Raw genomic sequence first — 20269 nt, 5'->3', positions numbered from 1 at the left:
AGATAAACATGTCATGGCCAAAACAAAAACAGGATCTTCCTCTATGTGCAGATGAAGAAAAAAAAAAAAGAGTACAAAGCCGAAATCGTGATTAGCATACTGGAGCTCTGGACAAAATGTTCTGAATATGACATGATAGTTTTTTTCCTCTGCTCTTCAAAGCAGTTGTTTTCATTTGTGTTTAATTAAGGCCAAAAGCCTCTGTGGACGGTTGTGCAAGCAGCGGCGATGCTTCGTGTAAGCAGCCAGACAAAGGTCACGCTATGAAAGAAAGAAAGCCTGCGAGAGAGAGAGAGAGAGAGGGAGAGGGCGAGCATATGCAAAGAGCAGCAACACAAAAGCGTTAATGTATTAAGCAGCGTGGCTTCACTTTCAAAGGGACTAATTAATAAAACAGGAGTGGCCCTCTCATGTCGCCTGTCAGCATGGACAAAAGCAGGCCTGTTAATCTGCGGTCACTCGTATTCCCCTGCCAGCCAGCTCAAGCTGCCCAAATGATGGGAGGCCCTTTTTTGCCACAGGCAAGGCAATCGCTAATCAGCTGTTAATGGGCTTAATTGGACGTTAAAATATCTTAACGTACGAAACAGACGACTCTCAGGCATATGGCCACTGCACGGCCCAGCTGACGCTCGTTTGAATCAACGCGTTTCACTGTTTCACTTTAGAAGTCCCTTTTTGTTTAAGGATTATTACAGGATCTGATCTGTGGGTTGTTTTTTCGTTAATTTTGTTAAACAGCCTTTCAGTGAATTATTCAGACGAGCAGGGAAGCATAAATATGATGAAACGAGATGAGGAACCAAAAGTCGTCAAAAAGAAAAAGCTGTTAATCTCTGTGTCCAGCTGGTTTGACGTGTGATACGTGGAACAATTAAATAAGTATTTAAAAATAATTCATGATTGATCAGATGATAAGAAAGAATTTAGAGGCAGACACACATTCAAACTTTTTTTCTTTATTCACTCTCATTATCCTAAAGCTCATGTCTGGTCAGTACAAAATGTTCTTTTTATATTATTGTAAGGATGTGCAAACTTTTGTAAAAGAGTTAGTATTTGTGTGGGACAAATTTATATATAAAAAAGAAAAAACAGTTTAGTAGTGGCTGTAATGTTTTTATTCCATCTATAATGTGTGTCTGCACCACAAAAGCAATCACTGTGCTGCGGTGCAAATTAATTTGCTACATAAACCGCACACCATGAGGCTCGTTCCCTTTTTTGCATGATTCCAATTTGGCCCTGACCCGATCCTGACCTCGGGTCTGCATAAAGTGCCTGCGCTGGAGGGGTCAGCGTACACTTCCTCCTCCCCCTCCCGAAAAACACAGCCACAACAATCTAATAAAGAGCATTATGGAAATGCTCTTTATGCTGTATGCATGGGGGGGAAGAGAGCAGATTCATTCCTCCTGCTGGTTCACTAATGTGTTTGGATGTAACGCTGTATCACGGCTCGCTCTCAGCAGCCGCTCCATCTCTGAGAGAGAGGCCTGGATGTACTGGTTTATCACTGGCTGATGTCCATGCTGAAATTTACTGAGGAGGGAGGCGATATGATTTAGCTGTTTTTTTTTTCCCCCACATTGAAATAACAATATGATAACAGCTGAAAATACCCACATACACATTTACTTTACTTTTAAACATGTACCTTGAAAAATAAAGCGGCATGCTAACTTTTAAATGAACTAGCTAATCATCCTGAGAAAAAAAAATGTTCATAAAACAGCAGCAGATTTCATTTAGCTGTAATGTTTGTAGTTTTCTTTAGAATCATGATTTTTCACTAAATGATGCAAACTTATAAACACTTTTAGATAAATATATAAGCTATACAAGCTACGAATTCAGCCTTACCGATCAGACAAAGCAGATGGCCTTGAAATCAGCCTGATTAATCGACCGGGCCGATCAAGCGGTCCACCGGTACTGGTGTCGAGTCAGCTCTGCATCGATTGCATCATCATGGGATCACTGTCATGGGATCTTACCGAGCAAAGTGAACAGTCCAGGAGCTGCTCTGTTGTGGACTTTTGGCAAACTATTCTGTAAAAAATGCCAATATTGTAATCCCCACTGTTAATCATGTTCTTCACCAACACTAATCATCTCTAAATTTAAAAAAAGCATCATTTGAAGAGAACTAGGAGGTCACTGGTGACTGCAGTCAGCTGTGTTTTTCGTGCTGTAGGTCAGAAGAGACTCCACATTGGCATAAGTGATGTGTTCATCAATGATAATGCTGCTTTCATTTAGGGTGATGATTTATTCTGTGGCTGATACCCCGTGATTGAGAGCAGCCACTGTCAATACGACAGGCAGATGGTCCCGAGACTGCGCGCCTTTAATTGCGCTGATTATTGGAGATCTTTCATAGTTGTATTGACTTGCTGTCGCAGCGCTGTTACTTACTTGATTGTTTCATTGTTTAAATGTAGATGGACATGCTATTGAGCACTGTCAGGGTTAGACAGGAAGATGAGAAAGACCACAGGATCAACTGGCAATATGATATCACTGATCATGATGAATTACATCGCACTAGTTTTTTCGGGGATCGTCCGTGTTTTTGGAAAACAGCATACTGCCACACACGTGCAATTTCTTAACAATATTGGTGTAAAAAGATACGAGGTAAAGGATAGGGTAGGGGTGCTTGAGTTTCTTATCAGGAATTACTTTACTCTTAATTTCTCTGACCAGGGACTGGACATGTTTAGTCCACAGTGTGTCACGTGTGGTTCAGGTTTAGCCGGAAACCTGAACGTTGAATTATTTAGTAAAATAATTAAGTTACCTGGGATGTTGTGAACACTTAAAATTACACATTTTATTAACTTAATTGAAAAAAAACAAAAAACAAACGTCACCTCCATAAAATTTTATTTTTGTTTTTAAATAAATAAATAAATAAAGATCTAAAATTAAAATAGTAATATATGATATATACAATAACAATTAGTTAATTAAATAAATAAATTTCTTCTTTTTTTAATTTGTTTCTTTAATACATGCTCTTTCTTTCTTTCTTTCTTTCTTTCTTTCTTTTGTTAAGAAACTTAACCTTAATGGTTTAAGCTTTAACATAAGCTTAAAAAAAACCTTTCAGCCAAGTGAAATCTGCCTTGCTATATCTTAGTAGTTTTAACATGAACTTAAAGGGCTGCTGAAATAAACACTAAAGTCAGAGCAGAAATGTAAACACAGATACAGCACAGATACCCTGAAGACCTCGTGGTAAACACATCACTGTGAAACGAAGACGTCTCACAGACATCACGAGGTAAACATCAAAGTTTAACACTATCGCTGTATTCCTTCCTTAGATGGAGAAATGAATATACATGTTTTAAAATTAGCCCTGGATCGATCAGTGAATAGTTTTGTATAATTCCAGAGATTAATGAAATACAGTACCCTCATGTAGCTTCACTCACATAGAGCAAATCTTTTCATTTGGCTCCTGGTACTAGCTTGTTTTTTTTTTCCTCTTCCAAACTGAAGGAAGGAAGGAGGGAGAGAGGGATGGAGGGAGGGGATGTAATTTCTGGAGCTGTATGGCTGCTGTTGCCATGTTGATGTTGATGTATTGCGGATTCATGCAGTGTGAATCTCTGCTGAGTCCCGCCTGGACCTCATTTGCTTTGGGGGCTGAGGAAATGCAATTTCGCTCTAGTCTCCCCACGAACACTGAAAACCAACCGTGTGTGCTGCCCAAATTTCCCACTCCAGGAGGGTGGAATCTTTCCCGCCCTTGGTCGAGCACGCAATTTTCTAGTAATGTATTATCCATATGTATGCATCAGCACCACATGTACATCATGTAATTTGGATCTGATTGGCTCTTTTTGGTTGTAGATGTACTGTACTACCGTGCTTGTTGTGTGTCACCATCACTCACATACAGAGCGTATCAGGCGTCATGTGCTTTATCACCTTTTCCTCTGATAAGCTGGAAGTGTTTATTCCGTTTAGCTCCTCTCCTCATTCATGGACCGAAATACCGTGCGCCAAGTTGACCTTTTACACCAGAATAGCAAAAAGTCAAGGTCATTTTAGTCTGCGTATTTAACAGTATTCACTCTGGCCAGCAAATAAAGGATCCTCTTTGACAAGTCTTATTTGATTCGCTGAAAGGTCAGACTTGGCATTATTTTACTTTTTAGACTGTTAGGAAAGAGTCTCTTTTTGTGACATGCAAATGTTTAAATATTCCGATAAATGAGACCTTTTTTTAGCCACATTTTGCCTTTTTTTTACCTTTAAACTTGCCTTTGCATTCACCTCAACATGATTCAAGAAATTCCCCGATTTTTTTCTGTATTTTTATGTCCGTCAGACAAGCTCTGTCCACTTTTTAATACTGAATTAAAGCTCTTTCGGTCTGTGCGAGGAATTAAAGCACAGACAATTTATATTATAATTATAATCAATAGCTATATAACTGATTAACATAATCATTAATGATTTTCAGAAACCACAGCTGTAAATTTGAATAAGTCATGCTTAATGTGCAACAAGCGTCAAAGTCAGATCAATGAATACATAAATAAAATTATATTTAACAACCGCTAAACTTGTTAAAGAAGTTAGCTGCGGGCCTAGTGCTTTTATGATGTTGTGTTTATTTTGGTTTGATCACATCACACTCCCATGTCTTGTTTATATTTATATACACAAACAGGAAATAAGGAACATATGCAGCTAGTAAGTCATTAGAGTAAAAACAGGAAGTGAGACCAAATAAGAAAAGTGGAAGGTCAGGAAAGTCAGAACATGAGTGTAGAATGTGGGATGGCATATGAGTCAGAAACGATGGAGGCTGCGATACTTGGAAAAATGAAAAAAATCATTTTGCTTAGTGATAAAGATGATGCTGCAACCATCCTGAGAGTTTAGGAGAGTGAAACCCAGCCATGCTGACTGGGTGGGGGGGTATCTTCTATCTCCTCTGTCCGTCACAGTGACACTGGCCAGTCATAGATGTCACATCTGCAGAAGAGAAGTGTGTTGCAGCATTAAATGTTTTGCTATGCAGAACCTAAAACATCGATTTGAGAACAGTATTAGGGTGTTAGGGTGATTCGTGCGGTAAAAATAAAATAAAATAAAATAATAATAATAATTCAGTTTAAAGCAAGACTTTCCTGAAGCTAATCTATCTGACTCCAAATGACCACACGACTAACTCAGTCTAATGAGCAGACTTAAACTAACTAGAAAAAAGCCAAATACTTCAGGCTGGATCATGGCAGAGATGAGGTTCATTCTAGTCAGTCCTGAGTACAAATGACAAGGTGCTCACATGGAACATCTCCTCAATCCCACCAACTTCAGTTTCAAAAGCTCATTGTCTATATCCATGTGTGTTCTTATCACACATGATGACATCAGCCTAACTCCTCAAGTCAAAACGCTCCACATATTTTTCTTTTGTGGAAAGTTTGGGACTTTCCAGGACATTATTATATTCTAAGTGTATTATTATTACATTATTATATTCTAAGTGTATTATTATTACATTATATTCTAAGTTTTCAGTGTGAAACATTTTCATGTTGAGAAGACGTCATGGGTATGTCAGAGTCACCATCCCTTTTCCATGTTAGTTATTCTAAGCTTATAGCTAAATGATGCATTTTGAATATGTTTTAGCTTTGACCTGGGGTGAACTTGATTTTCCCCAAACTTTTATCAGTGTGCACAGATTCTCCCAGACTTCAGCTGCAGGTGTCTCACGGATCTTACACTGCTCTGAGCAGACTACCTGACCTTGACTTTAACTTCAACTTTAGAGGATTCACAATGGACGCTGCTGTGTAGACTCTGTTTTTGATAAGATTTGCAAAACTAAGAATCTTACTGTTAATTCATTAGCTACACAAAGACTATTCATGCTTTAACAGACACACGTAAACAATATGTCCTTCTTGTAAACCGTACTTCATTAAACCAATAACAAAAACGGTGTTTCAAAAAATACTCATCCTTTTACAATTACACAAATTCATATAGGCCCAAAATAAAAAATTATCCCACACTGGGTAGATCATTTTGGAACTCGGATAAACTTGAAGCATTTTCACTGTAAGTCGAACCGCGTTACGTCAAATGACTGAGAATCTTCATAGGCCCAATGCTTATTTAAGTATTAATGCCTGGTGTGTTCATGGCTGGGTCTGAGTGCTGCTGAGAGGTGACAGGAGTGTGTTTTGTGATGCCTCTGTGTGCTATCTGACTCACCATATTGCTAAATGAGCTGGCCTGTGGAGCAGAACGTGGCCCAGAGAGGATTAGCCGGGCCTCTCTGAGCCTCACGCCTGCAAATCAACCCCATTGTCTTGCCCCCATTTGAATAACAATGCAGGATGTAAGCTGACATTTTTTTTTGATTGTACACCATCAGGAAGCCGATGGAAATACACTCATACGGAGCATATAAATAAAGCCGGGCTGAAGCCAGAAGGCTGGAGATAAGAACCCGCTGAGGCAGGATGGAGTATCCTCAGAATTAAAGCTGTCCTCATCTCCGACTGGCGAGAGGGCTAATGTTAAACGAAGAAGCATGATGAACACGCGCGAACGGAGTATCATTTGTTAATTGATTTGTTGAGAGCGATGCCAGCCGAGCTTTCAGTAATGCCTGAGCCACGGCCCTTAAATGCATATTGATATATTGATTACGAGTCGCTGGGAGCTCCCCTGTCCCCGGAGGCACCCTCGCGCCTTTCCCATCACCGCTGATCAATCGCCCGAGAATTATGCTTTTACGTAACAGCTGGTTTTTCTCACCTCAAAGGCTGATGTCATGCAGCTGTTTTGGAGTCATAATCAGCATCGACCGAACACCTGTAACTCACGTGACCTGCCGATGAGCAGGCATGTCCGGGATTTTTAAACCGAAGATGGATTTGGATCAGCGTCACTCGAGGCCTTGTTTCACACTCAGACAGGATTTACGCAGAGTCTATCATCATGCAAGTGTGACATCTGAAATGATGCCTAGTATCACAACATTAGTGCTGTAGAGCTTCTTCTGTTCTTAAAGTACTAAAGGAAGTTCTGTTATAGGAAAATAAGCAGCAAAGTGGTGGTGTGATGAATTTATTATTTGTCAACAACATCAGGCATTTTATTCTTTCCTATGTCTCTGATTATTTTTAAATGTTTATCCATTTATAGTTACATTTAATGTAATTTAATGGAACATCCTGAAACAAGTAACTTCCTGTTATCACTTACGTTTTAGCAGCTTCTTTACTAGCAGGACACAGAAAACTTAAAGCGTAAAGCTCCTTGAAACTCTGTGAACGAGATATTTCTAGATGTTTTAATGCAATTTTTTTAATGCAGCACCTAAGCCCTCTGGATCCAACTCCTCTGTCTTAAAGTCAATCGTACACAGAACGTTCTCCGTCGGAAAGATCCGTATCTTTTTCACTCTACGCTCGGCCTCTAACCTTTAAGCTAACGGTACAGCCTAGCAGAGCTATTTCTAACACCTCGCTCTTGAAAAAAAACCCTGAAAAGTGCTGGTGATAATGACTCCGGGCAGCTTTTACAAGATCCCGAAATTAAATGCAATCAGAGCAGATATCGGTAAGACTTAATGAGATCAGGAAGTATCACTTTACATCACTCCATCAATCAAAGAGAGGAAAAGTTGAGTAGCTTGGCATGGCAATCCGAGTGCTTCAGGGATGCCCAAGCAGAGGCTCATTAACGGCTTGGTAATTTACATTTTATCAATCCTCTGGCACACGACGAACCCGAGATGCCAATTAGTTAATCTGTTTGCTTAAACTCCTCACACTTCGTAATTAACAAGAAACAGATCATGAGAACAATTCATCAGTTAATGGTTAATCAGAGCAATAATCTCTGCACTGCTGTCAAATAGATTTGACTGCTCTCCACACAATACGCCTCTCTTTTCATAATTACACCAGACAGGCCTGGCGAAGAATAGAAAGCATATTTTATGAAAGGCGAATAAAGCAGTTCGACATTCGGGTTTGTTCGTAATTAATCCCAGATCAAAGCATTAATTACAGCTGTTTCTGAACGCCTTACTCTGAGTTTCTCATCATGCTGGGAACAATATTTTCGGCAAAATTAAAGCATTTTTCCACTCTCTCTTTCTCCATCTCTCTCTCTCTCTCTCTCTCTCTCTCTCTGAGTGTGTGTATATGTGTGTGTGTGTGTGTGTGGGAGAGCAACAGAGGGTCTTTCCATTAGTGCCTTTCAGGCTCCCTCAAGTGTTGATGCTCTGCGCTCGATGTGGGATATGGCTCGGCGCCGTCGGACATGATCAGGCATTTTCCTCCCACAGCTATCTTTGTTTCTCTCAACCCCCAGATTGGACACAATAAGAAATCGGCGCCGGGTTTTACACTCGGTATCTGTCAAACGCAGATGCAGCGACCTCGGAAATATACAGGGGAGACGCTTTTTATGGCACTTTTGGAAGGTTTTTTTTTCTTTACCAGCCGCAGTAATTGAAAACATGTCTAAATCCGAAGGCCTTTAAATGTCAAGGTCAAGCTTACAAACTCTTGTATGCGTTGATGGTACAAGTGTATTACTAGAGGTAGAGACACTATGCACTGCAGTGCGATGTCGGAAAAATTGGGAAACGCTCGCTCGTTTTGTTGGTGATGAGATTTTTATTATGTTTCTTTTTTCTTTCTTCACGTTGATTAGAAATGGAGGAAAAGTGATATGTGATTCAATACAGCCGTGATTAAAAGTTCAGTAAGGACACATGTGTCTCTGAGATTCTCTGGATGATCTCGTCAGCTTTAAAACATAGTCTTGGATGAATTAGAAATGTACAGCTTTTTTTTTTCTTTTTTTTTAATTGGAACATTTTGAGGAGTATCACACGTGACATCATTTAGTCTAAACAGATTACCGTGAGTGTAAGTAGTCAGTTTTGTGCCGTTTGTTAGTTCAGGTAGGAAATCTTCTGTGTTGTGGTTGACTTCTGGTTGTAATTGGGAAGTATCATGGCTTCTGTAGTAGAGGAATTAATCCGGTGTCCAGCTATGGATTTGCTTCTCAATGCACAAATATATATATATGAATATTTTAATATACCAAGCTTTTTAAAGAAGACTAAGAAATACATCCTCAAAGCAAATTTGTTTGGAGAAAGAGTCATTCCTTGTAAAAATTAAACCTTTAACAAGCATCTCTGTATCATCTGTGATGGGTTTAAGTTTTTAAGTAACACCAGAAAGAACTACTGATGTTACAGATGGAGCTGGAAGCAGTTGTCCTACATCTGATGTCTGTTTATTTGAAGGACTCTGTAACCTTCTTATACTAGTAAAAATTAAACAGCCCGGGCCTGGCTTCGTTATCATTTACATTAATGAGCAAAAGGTTAGGACTCCAAAACTTTCTGATGAGTATATACTAACCCATAAAGTAATTTTGGTGGTCCAATTCAAAACCATTGAGAGCCTAAAGATAACTGAGAAGAAAATCAATCAGATTTACATCTTGGTTTGCACGCAAGAGAGCAAAGCTTTGGGAAGAATGACCCAAATAGAATCCCCAAAGTAATACAGAGTGATCAAGGCTCTAATTTTATATCTAGATTGTTTGTACAGGTCTTCCAACAACTTCACATTAAAGCATAACAAATCCTCAGGGTAACATCCCCGGAACCTTTGGGCATTGGAGCGATTTCATCAGCATTTAAAATCATTGCTCCGTCCTAATTGCACTGAATTTAAGGCTGTCTCGGAGGAAAGCTTGCCGGTTTCTACTTCTGGCAGCCAGAGAAGTTGTTAAGGAAAACACAGGGTTCAATCCTAATGACCATAAGGAATTATAGTGCCTTGTTTTTTGGCTGTAATTCAGGACCAGTGGAAGTCCCAAGAACTATCACAAAATCTATTAGCCTATGGCAGTGGGTTTAGGCAAAGACTTTGTGCAGATCATTATATATATATATATTGGACCAGAAAATTGAACAACACCAGGTTTCCAGCAATCCAGGTTTTATGGTTATGGCGTTATTGCTTTTAGTGGAATTGTGGACCAAAGGGTTTTGGTCCTTATTCTGTTGTTAAGCAGGCTTCAGAGCAAAATTATCTGCTGGACATGCCCAAGAAAAAAAAATTCTACCAACTTGTTTAAGCCATAACATGCTCATAATGTGTCTTCTGGAATTTCTTTGCATTTTGGTGAGCCATTAGTATGTTGTAATCATTATCTTCTGGTCAGTGCTGTATGTGTGATGGGAGATCCACTTAACTGGTGTTATTCAGCGTAATCTGTCTCATAGTCTTTCCTTTACATAAGTATGATGTGGACATTTGGAGTGGTCACTACATTAAGCAACATTTTCTTTTTTAAATTTCTCCTGCTAAGTCAGAAAGGTATCTGTGGTAGATGTGATTCTGGAACATTTCCACTTCCTAGAAGGGAGGATTGTCATGAAAAAGTTAAAATTAGCAACTTTAACCTCCTGAAAGGTTTAAGGCAAGTTCCTTTTTCCAGAAGAGCTCCAGAAGTTTACAGTTTTTTAACCTCTTCAGGTCACTATGCCTAGACGGCCATGCTGTTCTGGGTTGTGTAAAGCATCAGCCACATTTCAAAGCCTAATGAAGCAGGTTGTGTGTGCTTTGTGTGAGGAACATCTTGACAGGATTAAAGCATTGTTGGACAGACTGGTTTGGGCAAGGATAACTATCAACCTAGCCAAATTTGGGGTTTGTTAAAACCACTGTTACATACCTGGGTGAAGTGGTGGGGAAAGGTGAAGTGTGGCCTGTTGAGGCAGAAATCTCAGCCATTAAAAAATATCCAGCTGTACAAAAGCAGAGCTTATGAGAGTTCTCGGATTAGTGGGTTATTACTGTTGTTTTTGTGTGATTTTTTTTCCTTCTGTAGTTGCCCTGTTGCCCTATATTTGCTCAAGGCTGGAGTAAAACACGTCTGGTCACCTGACTGTTACTCATGTTTATCAGCTCCAGTTCTTATTGCTCCTCCTTTTGTACCAGATCACAATCCTGAGCCTCTTCAAAATTCCAACTAAAGGTTGATGAGATGGCTTTTGTTTTTTTTGCAGCCTTATCACTTGCATATGAGACAAATCAAGGACAGTGGTAATGTAGCTGCTGATGCCCTCTCTCATGCATTCTTGTCATAGTTTAATCTTCCTGATTACATTAAACCTTTTCTGTCCTGTGTTTCCTTTATTCTTAAAATTGTTTACTTATGTGTAGAGGGTGCTGAGGTTACAAGGATGAAGGGATGTTGGGAAAGGAAGATGATGCTCTTATAGAAAGGGACGTGACAGCTTTCTACTTTCTTTGTTTTTTTGGTAAAATTTGAGGAGACAAATGTTTAACACTTTGGTAGGTTGATCACCTCAGCTATACAAGATGGTGGACTTGGTCAGTCTCTCTCTCTCTCTCTCTCTCTCCTTGGTGTTTGTTTAGTTGTGGGTTTAGTTATATTTCTTTATACCATTATTGATGATACTGATTTAAATGAATCATTACATTTATATCTAAAAAATAAACAGTTCAGTTAAGGTTGTGTGGTCTTCCACTTTTTGTCCTTTGCTTGAGCCGGGGTACGTCAATAGACACAAAAACACCTTTTCATGGATGTTACGCTGAGGCAAATTCCTGCGAAGCCTCGTGTCTGCATTTCTAAAAGAAGTATACAGTTATACAGATGAAGGTGCGTCGCGGCTCCTCAGTGCACTTAATGAAGTCGACCTTGAAGAAAAGCCAGACAATGAATTCACTTAATAAACCGGCATGAAACTTGGTACTGAGAGGTGTGTGGCATTGTTTGGGGGGACGAGACGGGACACGGGGGCCACATGGGACGAGCAGCGGCGTACGGCTTCACAGGAGGCACTGCATGCAGAATTGACAAGAGGATGTAGAGGGGAAAAAAAAGGAGGCAGGCCAGGATGAATAAAACAAATCTAGGAGTCTGACTGGAGGTGCTTTTAAAAAATTCTGTGTCTTCATTTACGCTGGAGAATAATATAATATCCCTGCAGGAGTCCAGGCCAGAGATGGGCCGCAGTCACACACGGGCAATAAAAAATGAATTAAAAGATGAAGGAGATAGTAAAAAAAAAGAAAGAAGAGAGGGTTGAAAATAAATAAGGGCCGCAATGCCAAACGTCGGGCTTTGCTTTTTCGTTGCAAAAGGTGGCCAGCCCACTGTAAAAAATGGATCACACCATGCCTCAGAGAGTTAACTTAGTTTTTTGTTTTGTTTTTTTGTATTTCTGGCAAAAAAAACTTTGTAATAGAAGTTGAAAGACATATCCACACCCTGCTTTTTTCCCCAAACACATATGTGTGAAAACCAGAGGCCTGGTGTTACAGTGGACTGGTATGGACACGCAGACCCACCGCCATGATGAAAGCCAGCAAGCTTTGCTCTTAAGCCTATTAACAGCTGGCACGGTTTTTTCCAGGCGGCACAGAGCCACACCTTCTCTCCTGCCAGCTCCTGTCTGGAACCATAATAAAGTGTGAAGTGATACTTTCGTGAAACGATTCATTTCCACCTTGGCTAAGTGGCCACGGGGCTAACTGGAAACACATTGTGTGTCACATACGCAGATTTGCATGCACAGTGACAGAGAGCAGACACACTTGAGCAGGCCGTGTTTGTGTGAAAGTTTGGATTGGAAAGTGGGCATGTAGACTGCTACACATCTGATTTAAAGTGGACTTGCGTGGACCTGCTACTTCCACACAATATTTAGCCGTGTGTGTACGGATATCTGTCGGACAGCATCGTCAGGACTCACAAAAAACAGGGAGATAGCTTTTTCTGTTGTGTCACTCGGGAGCCTTTTCAAAATTATTCATCAAGATACAGTACGTCCGCAGTCATCTCGGATGTGCACCGGGTTTTTATTTATTTATTTATTTTTTAAATCATAACAGAACCAGACGAGTATGAAATTGGTTGATGTATTGCATTGCACATCAGTCACGCTAATATAAATTGTGCAGAGGCTCACTGTGGCATCTGAGAGGACAGAAGACCTATGAGGTCATTAACCCTGTCCTCGAGGTGAGGAGCAATTTTAGGCAAAACTCACAAGCCCATGTCTAGCTCTGACTCGTCTTCAGAAACTTCAAGACCAAGAGTGATGTACATTGCAGTTTTGTTAAAAAAAAAAAAAAAAAAGGTTTGCAAATTTGCAGGCTCTGACACCATTTCTCGGCCATGACTTATTTGACCTAATGATCTAGAACATTGAAATAGCTCCACCCCAAAGGCAATTTTGGAGGCGCAGTGGGCCGATTGAAATGATCCGTGATGCACAGAGACCGGCTCCTCCACCCCCACGCTTTCAAACAGAGGCCGGTGCCATGCACTTCCCCACCTCCCAATGGCAAAGGCTGTTCTCTCTCTCTCTCTCTCTCTCTCTCTCTCACTTTCTCTCTCCCCTTCTTTCTGTGAATGTGAATCTCTGTTCTGGCCGAGTCCAAAAGCCTTGAATGATAGTCAGAGCAAGGACGATGAAGGATTAATCTCTGCCAGGCCCTATAGAAATGACCATATGTGTTCCAGCAGGCCTGGTGTCATTGGGCTCACAATGCTGGCACTCATCAGCAGAACAGATTGTAGACTAGAGCCAAAAGGGCAAAGGTGAACATGGCAGCCAGTCGCCACGCTTCTCTAGCATGAAGGCAAAACCTCAAGACATAATTTATTAGCATTCTGTTATATGTCATTGACGTTAAAGGCATGCAAAAGTCTCAAATCCTTTTGAAATGAAATTACAAAATCAGATTTAATCTAATCTGATGATCCAATCATCACTATATTCTTTCCTTCAGTGTTTGTCATTTTTGCTACAAAACTAGTACTGGTGTTTAAATAAATTAGTATTTATTTTGAAAAAATTCCTTGTACAAATCTAATGCATACTGGATTTTGAATTGTTATGTAAGCTGAATATGTAATTATATTAACTAATGTAAATAAAAACATAAGGAAAATTGGGTATTTATGTAATTTAATGGCAGCTAATGTGATAGTTGCTGTTTAATTGATAATTAATTGAAAATTATTCTTATAATTTATGTGAATACTGGACAGTTGCTCAAAAGTAAAGGGATATCAATACCTGCATTTTTTCTGCTCTCATTTATTACCATTTTTCTTAAAAACCTCATACACAGTATTAAATTACATTTCATTAGAATCAATTAAAGTAATTTACATCCTAATTAAAGCACTATTAACATTCTTAATGTTTCCTGAGCAAAATTAGCCTTTTTAAAACACATACAAAAAAGCAATATGCAATCAGTTCTCTAAGTGTAATAGATTTATTTATATTCTAGCAGTTAAATTAGATCATATCTGTTTAATGTATCTTATAAATAGATGAGCTTTGTGTTTTTCTCTTGGAAATGACTATAAATGAGCTGGCTCCATGTGATCTGTGTTCCAGGACGATAGTGGCATGTCAGTGTCTATTAAAGGCCCATCTTTCAGATGTGTTTGCACTTCAGTGAAAGCGCATTGTTTGCTCCCTTCTCTAGCAGACAGCCTCCAGGTAGACCGAGCCGTATAAAGGTTACATGTTTTATTTTTATTTTTTTCCTCTCAGAAACGTAGATTAAAAAAGCCCAGTGTGCACATTTCTAATTTGAGTCTCTGCTATACATTTTTAAATAATTATCACAAAACTGGAATATTATTTTTATTTGCCATATTCTCTGGAACTACTTTGACTAATGATGGTTCAGTGAACACATGGATGTGATCTTTATACAAGTGAATTATTAATTTTTATTTTTTTCACTTTGTAGTGAAGACATTCGCCTGCTTTTAGATGTCGTCTGCCATGCTGTCATTTATTTCCGGCTCAAACAGCTCATATAACTGCGTGTACGGTCCATTGTGCGGGTGTGTGACCGTACCAGAGCAGGTCATAAATTTGCTTCTGAATATGAGTTCAAATCTGGCAGCGCTCTGCATACAACTATTTTCATTATGGCACTGCAGTGTGTAATGAAAGAGGGGGAAAAGCCACAATATGCTAAAAAATATAACTAAGCAACATTTCGCAGGGAATATGTTTAATTCATAAATCAGCCTGGCATCTTGGTTATTCCCCCTAAAGAGAATCAAAGGCTGAGTCTTTAGCTAAAGTCCTCATTATGGTTTGTTGATTGGGCAGAAACGGAGGATACAAGAACGGTTACGGGAAAGAGCCCTAATCAGTCAGAAGTCTGGCTGGCACTCACGCCGGTCTGAAATAATTATGAGCGGAGTCAGAGACCGAGGGCCTCTTTGCTCCGCTAACCAGTCATTTGCACCTCTTGACAGAGTAAATAACAGAACGGTGAGGTATTCACGTTTTCAAGGATGCACCCCAAAATGGAGATGAAAAAACATCTCACAGAGTCTGTGTACGATTTCATTTGAACTGTTTCTCATTTGTATTTTTATATTAATATGCATTCTTGTGAAAGTTCAGTGCAGGTTGTCCTACATTTCTCCTTTTTTTGAGCATCAGTAATGCCGTTTCTCCTTTTAATCTGCCGTCTTTTATTTGTAACCAACTACAAAACCAGGCAAAAAAAGAAAGAAAGAAAGAAAGAAAGGGGACAGTGTTCTCAGCGGCGTGGTCCTCCGACCCTGGATCTCTGACAGTGATAAAAGAAGATAGATTGCACGTAGGCCGTAACAGAGGTGACCTAAACAGCATTTAACATTTGCCTCCCATGGCGTCGGTGATGAAATATGAAAGGACACCCTTTTTTTCCTCCTTCTTTTTTGAGAAATTAAATTACACGTCTACGCTCCATCCCGAATGCCAAGTAGAAAGGACACTTGTCAGCACTCATGCTTTAGTCGAAGTTTACGGTTTACGACGGTGATACTTTCGATCGCTAACATGTTATGAAGGCGTCTGACGCTATCGGAGTCGACAAAGCGGATTTGCTTGTCCGTGCTCGTCGAGTGTCCTTGCGGTAAGAGGGGTGTGGAGAGGAGGAAGACGTACGCACTTGTTCCACAGAGAAAGTGCACATCATGGCACAGGCTTTGAAAAGCCAGCACTCTTAAAGAATGTACAGAAGTACGCGTCGCTATTAACTGAGGGTCTTGAAGTGGATCTCAAGGTAAGAAGGTGCTAGCGTCGGGTTCTCGGCGGTCCTGACCTCACACTCTGCTGCATTCATGCAAATAGGAGTGATAATCATAATGCCTACTCTGTTATTATACACCTGTGTATATATACTTATTATACACCTACAAACATGACATGAAGAACAGCTGATATCTGTCTAAGATACACATCATAACGTTTTACATAGAAGTTTAAAGAGTTTCCGGCCAAAACCTAGACTAGCACAGATAAAGACTAGACTTTTTCTTAAAGACTAGACTTTTTAGATTCCTTTTGCTACGGTCATTTTAGCGAATCGACAGGCAGTTTGTTCATGTACACACGTGACACTCAGCTTCGACATGCGAGGTATGATGTGATAAAGTGACAAATCCATCTGACTGGCTTCAACGATTCCTAAATGTATGGTGCAACGCTTTCTCATTCCCACCTTGAAACAAATTCTGTAAATCATTTAAATAAATAAATAAATAAATGAATAAATACATAAAGCTGGCTAACTTAAACAAATTCTATAAATCAGTTAATTATAAATAAATAAATAAATAAACAAAACTGGTTAACTGAAACAAATTCTGTAAATCAGTTAAATAAATAAACAAACAAACAAATAAATAAATTAATTAATTAATGAATAAGTACATAAATAAATAAAGCTGGTTAACTGAAACAAATTCTATAAATCAGTTCAATAAATAAATAACGTACCTTGAATGTTTCAATCAATAAATTAATTATTAAGTTAATTAAATATTTTTTTTCTCATTACAAATAAGGGAAATTCTTTGGTGCATGTGGGAGCAGCAGATCAATTTTATTGATTGATCGACTGACTGACTGATTGATTAATTCATTCATCGCAGGTGCAGGTAATAATCTTGAGAGACAGACTGGGTGTATTTGATTGACAGGTTAGGTAATGTCCGATCAGAGCAGCTCAACTTCCATTTTAAAAAGAAAGTGAATGTTGTGCTTTTATTATTCTGCTTATTCTCTGACGATCGCTGTGTAAGAACACATCAGCAGTACAAATAAACTAGAAGCATGTAAGAAAAATATTCTTCTTAAGTGTAAACAGGCTCGGAGTGATGTACATAGAGGATGTGTGATGTTATTACTATTTCTTCCACAAACCCAGGCTGTTACGTTTAGCTTCTTTGTCTATATGAGTACACAGTGTGTGTGTGTGTGTGTGTGCGCACTGTGGCTTGTGGACACCCCTGCGATTAGTTTGCTGTAGCAAAAATCCTCATGGGGGAACCGTACCACTTCCTGAATCAGATAATGCTCCCCAGCTTACATTGGGTCGCTTCCATGTTTGACTAAAAGTGCCTTACATCAACTGTTATGGCTGGAGGATGAACTTCTCGAGCCGTAGACATGGCGCATCTGCTCTCGGCCATTCATCACGCCGTATTTGAGTTTGCAGATCCACGCCGGTGACTTTCGGAGATCAGTTCATTATCAATCATTCCAGTTTGCCTGCTGCAGCTTCTCCAGGCCACGGGATGATAATCTCATCCACCACATTTGCTAGAATATTCTGTTACATATCAATTTCAGCCATTTAGTCATCATTCCAGTGGCTCCAAGAAAATAGAATTATTTGTGCTTTCAGCTATTATTGATTGGCTCCGAGTTGAAAAAGTACCGGCCATTATATAGTACTTATGCGATCTTGTGTTAAAATGCATTTTAGGTATATCTAATGCATAAATATCCCTTAATGCCCATAAACAAATGGCTTGCTAGTGGTCAGTTCCTATATTATCTTATGTCATTCTGAAAAGACGTTTTGATGCTTTCCTCCTGTTTGAATACCCGACCTCGCTAACACAGAAACCTAATGTTCCTGAATGACTCACGGTTCATTGATATTCACTCCTTACCCTTTTCCCCTGTGCTCAAAAGAAGGAGTGCTGCTGGAAATATCCAAACAGAAGTAGTGATTAAAAAAAGCAGCATAATTTATAGATGCACCCATCTTCTTTCCTCATAAGCAAGAAGTACTTTACTCTACCATTCACAAACAAGCTGGCTGTGACTTTGAAAGTGCCCCAAAAAATCAATATGGCCTGATCATAGCTCCTGCTCTAAGTCCTCTTCAACACTTGTCCAACCTTTAGCCCAGGGCCACCACTGCATCTTGGATCAAGTTCCTTTTGCTCCTCTACATAGAGCCTGAAAACATAACCTCTCCTAAATATAAATCAGGCCCGAACCGATGATCAGACCTCGGACCAGTCACTTATGATCAGAAGAAATATGCTACAGCGTCTCAGGTGGAGGCCTCGGATGAATGGAGGAGTCGCTCAGGGGAGCGCAGCAAGATTCGGACCACGGCAAAGGGGGAACGAAGTGCCTCGGGCTCCTGCTCGTCAACTGAGGGACCTCTTTGGACAGAGAGCCAAACACACACCGAGTCCAGTCCCCAGTCTTATAAATAATGCTAGTTGTTAATAATGAATTAATAATTACACCGCTGCTTTTATCTCAGTAGACCAGGCCATAGTTTGTTGATGGGTTCGAGTATGGCTTGGCTGCTGCCAGGAGCATCTTCAGCTACTTTAAACTCGACTCCTTCCACCGATCCGGCCCTTAACCGTGAGCGCCTGGGTGGATCTCGTGCTCGGGACACGTTTACGGTTCACAGAAATGTTACCTCTGAATACGTAGCCATTCCTCAAAAATCCTCAAAGAAGATTTAACCACACTCCTTAAAAAGTTCAAAGCTCATTCCCTTGAAAAAAAAAAAAAACAGAGAAAAATCACCAAGCTTGAACCATTGCGGACTCGTAATATGTTTCCTCTGACCGTCTGTCTTCAGCCAGCCCACAACTTCATTGCAGAGTCAGACCCGGTTTCTGTGTCCAACGTGAATGAAAAAGCACTTCAAACATGGGTGGGATTAATGCTGTATTTCCCTTCAATCACAGCGGTAAGAATCATAATTAAATTTAAAAAACATGTTAACGATGCCAATTCTTCGTTCGACCTTAAGGTGGAGCGTTTAGCTAGAAGTTTGGAAATGATGGTGATTATGAAATTCCATGAAGAAAAAAGTCCATGTGGAGTGTTTGAGCTGTAAGTAACAGAAACGGGTTTAAGTAACAGAAACAGTGGCACATTTGTGTCATGTGGAGCTACTGAAACGAGTTCTTACCACCAAATGTGTAGAAATATTTAACTACAGGAGATGGGAAATGTTAAAAATAGGCTAATATATGTAGCTAGCTTAATTTTACTCTTAAGTAAAGAGCTAATTTGTGAATAATCTTTATTCTCATGAAAAAAATAAAACTTTGATGATCATGCTTGCAAGCTTGACACCTTGAAGCCTTTTCGCATCGAACAAAAATAAATAAATAAATTCTCGACTTTGAGCCTTTTTTTTTTTTTTAAATATTTTTTGGCTCACCATATTACTGGCAGTTTTACGGAGCTTTGTTCTGCATTTTACTTTATTGTTTTCTTACTCTTAGTCATTTGTTTAAAAAAACGCCTCCATTCATGCAAGCGAATTTTCTCAAAACATATCTCCTCTTTATGCGGGTAGACTTGGATCCATTAGCACAAGCTAGTCACCTCAATAGGAACACGTTCAAACCAACTCGAGTGTGTTACCTTTAAATCGTTTAAACACTCGTTTGGACATGTTTGTCCCAGGCCTTCAATAAAACATACAGTTGTTGTGTTTTTCTTGAATTTTAATAAGATTCCTGTTTTGTAGAGTCATCACAGTTTAATTACGCTCTGTAAAAACTTTCCAGTCCTTGTTTGTGATTTGTTAGAGATACACAATATGTGGGATAAAAGAATGTGTGTGTGTGTGTGTGTGCTGGCATAAGAGAGGCAAGGCGTTCTGCTTGTATAAAGGTTAGTGCCGTGTTTAGTTGTTGACTGGGAGAGCTGGAATGCCACGGTCTTAATGAACCCTCCAGAGGGATCGGCTCAGACGGAGCAGGTTGAGTCCGTTCTGCCAGGAATGCTGAAATTAGTTATTTCACCGAATAACCTCTGATGAAAGCCTGCCTTCAACTGACTGCCTTGTCACCAGCTTCTCAAGACAACAAACCAATTAGATGGAGCTGCTCTCAGGGCCATGTTCTTCCATGG

Source organism: Hemibagrus wyckioides, linkage group LG23, assembly GCF_019097595.1.
Source record: "Hemibagrus wyckioides isolate EC202008001 linkage group LG23, SWU_Hwy_1.0, whole genome shotgun sequence".
NCBI lineage: Eukaryota > Metazoa > Chordata > Actinopteri > Siluriformes > Bagridae > Hemibagrus > Hemibagrus wyckioides.
Note: the sequence above shows the minus strand (reverse complement) of the source record.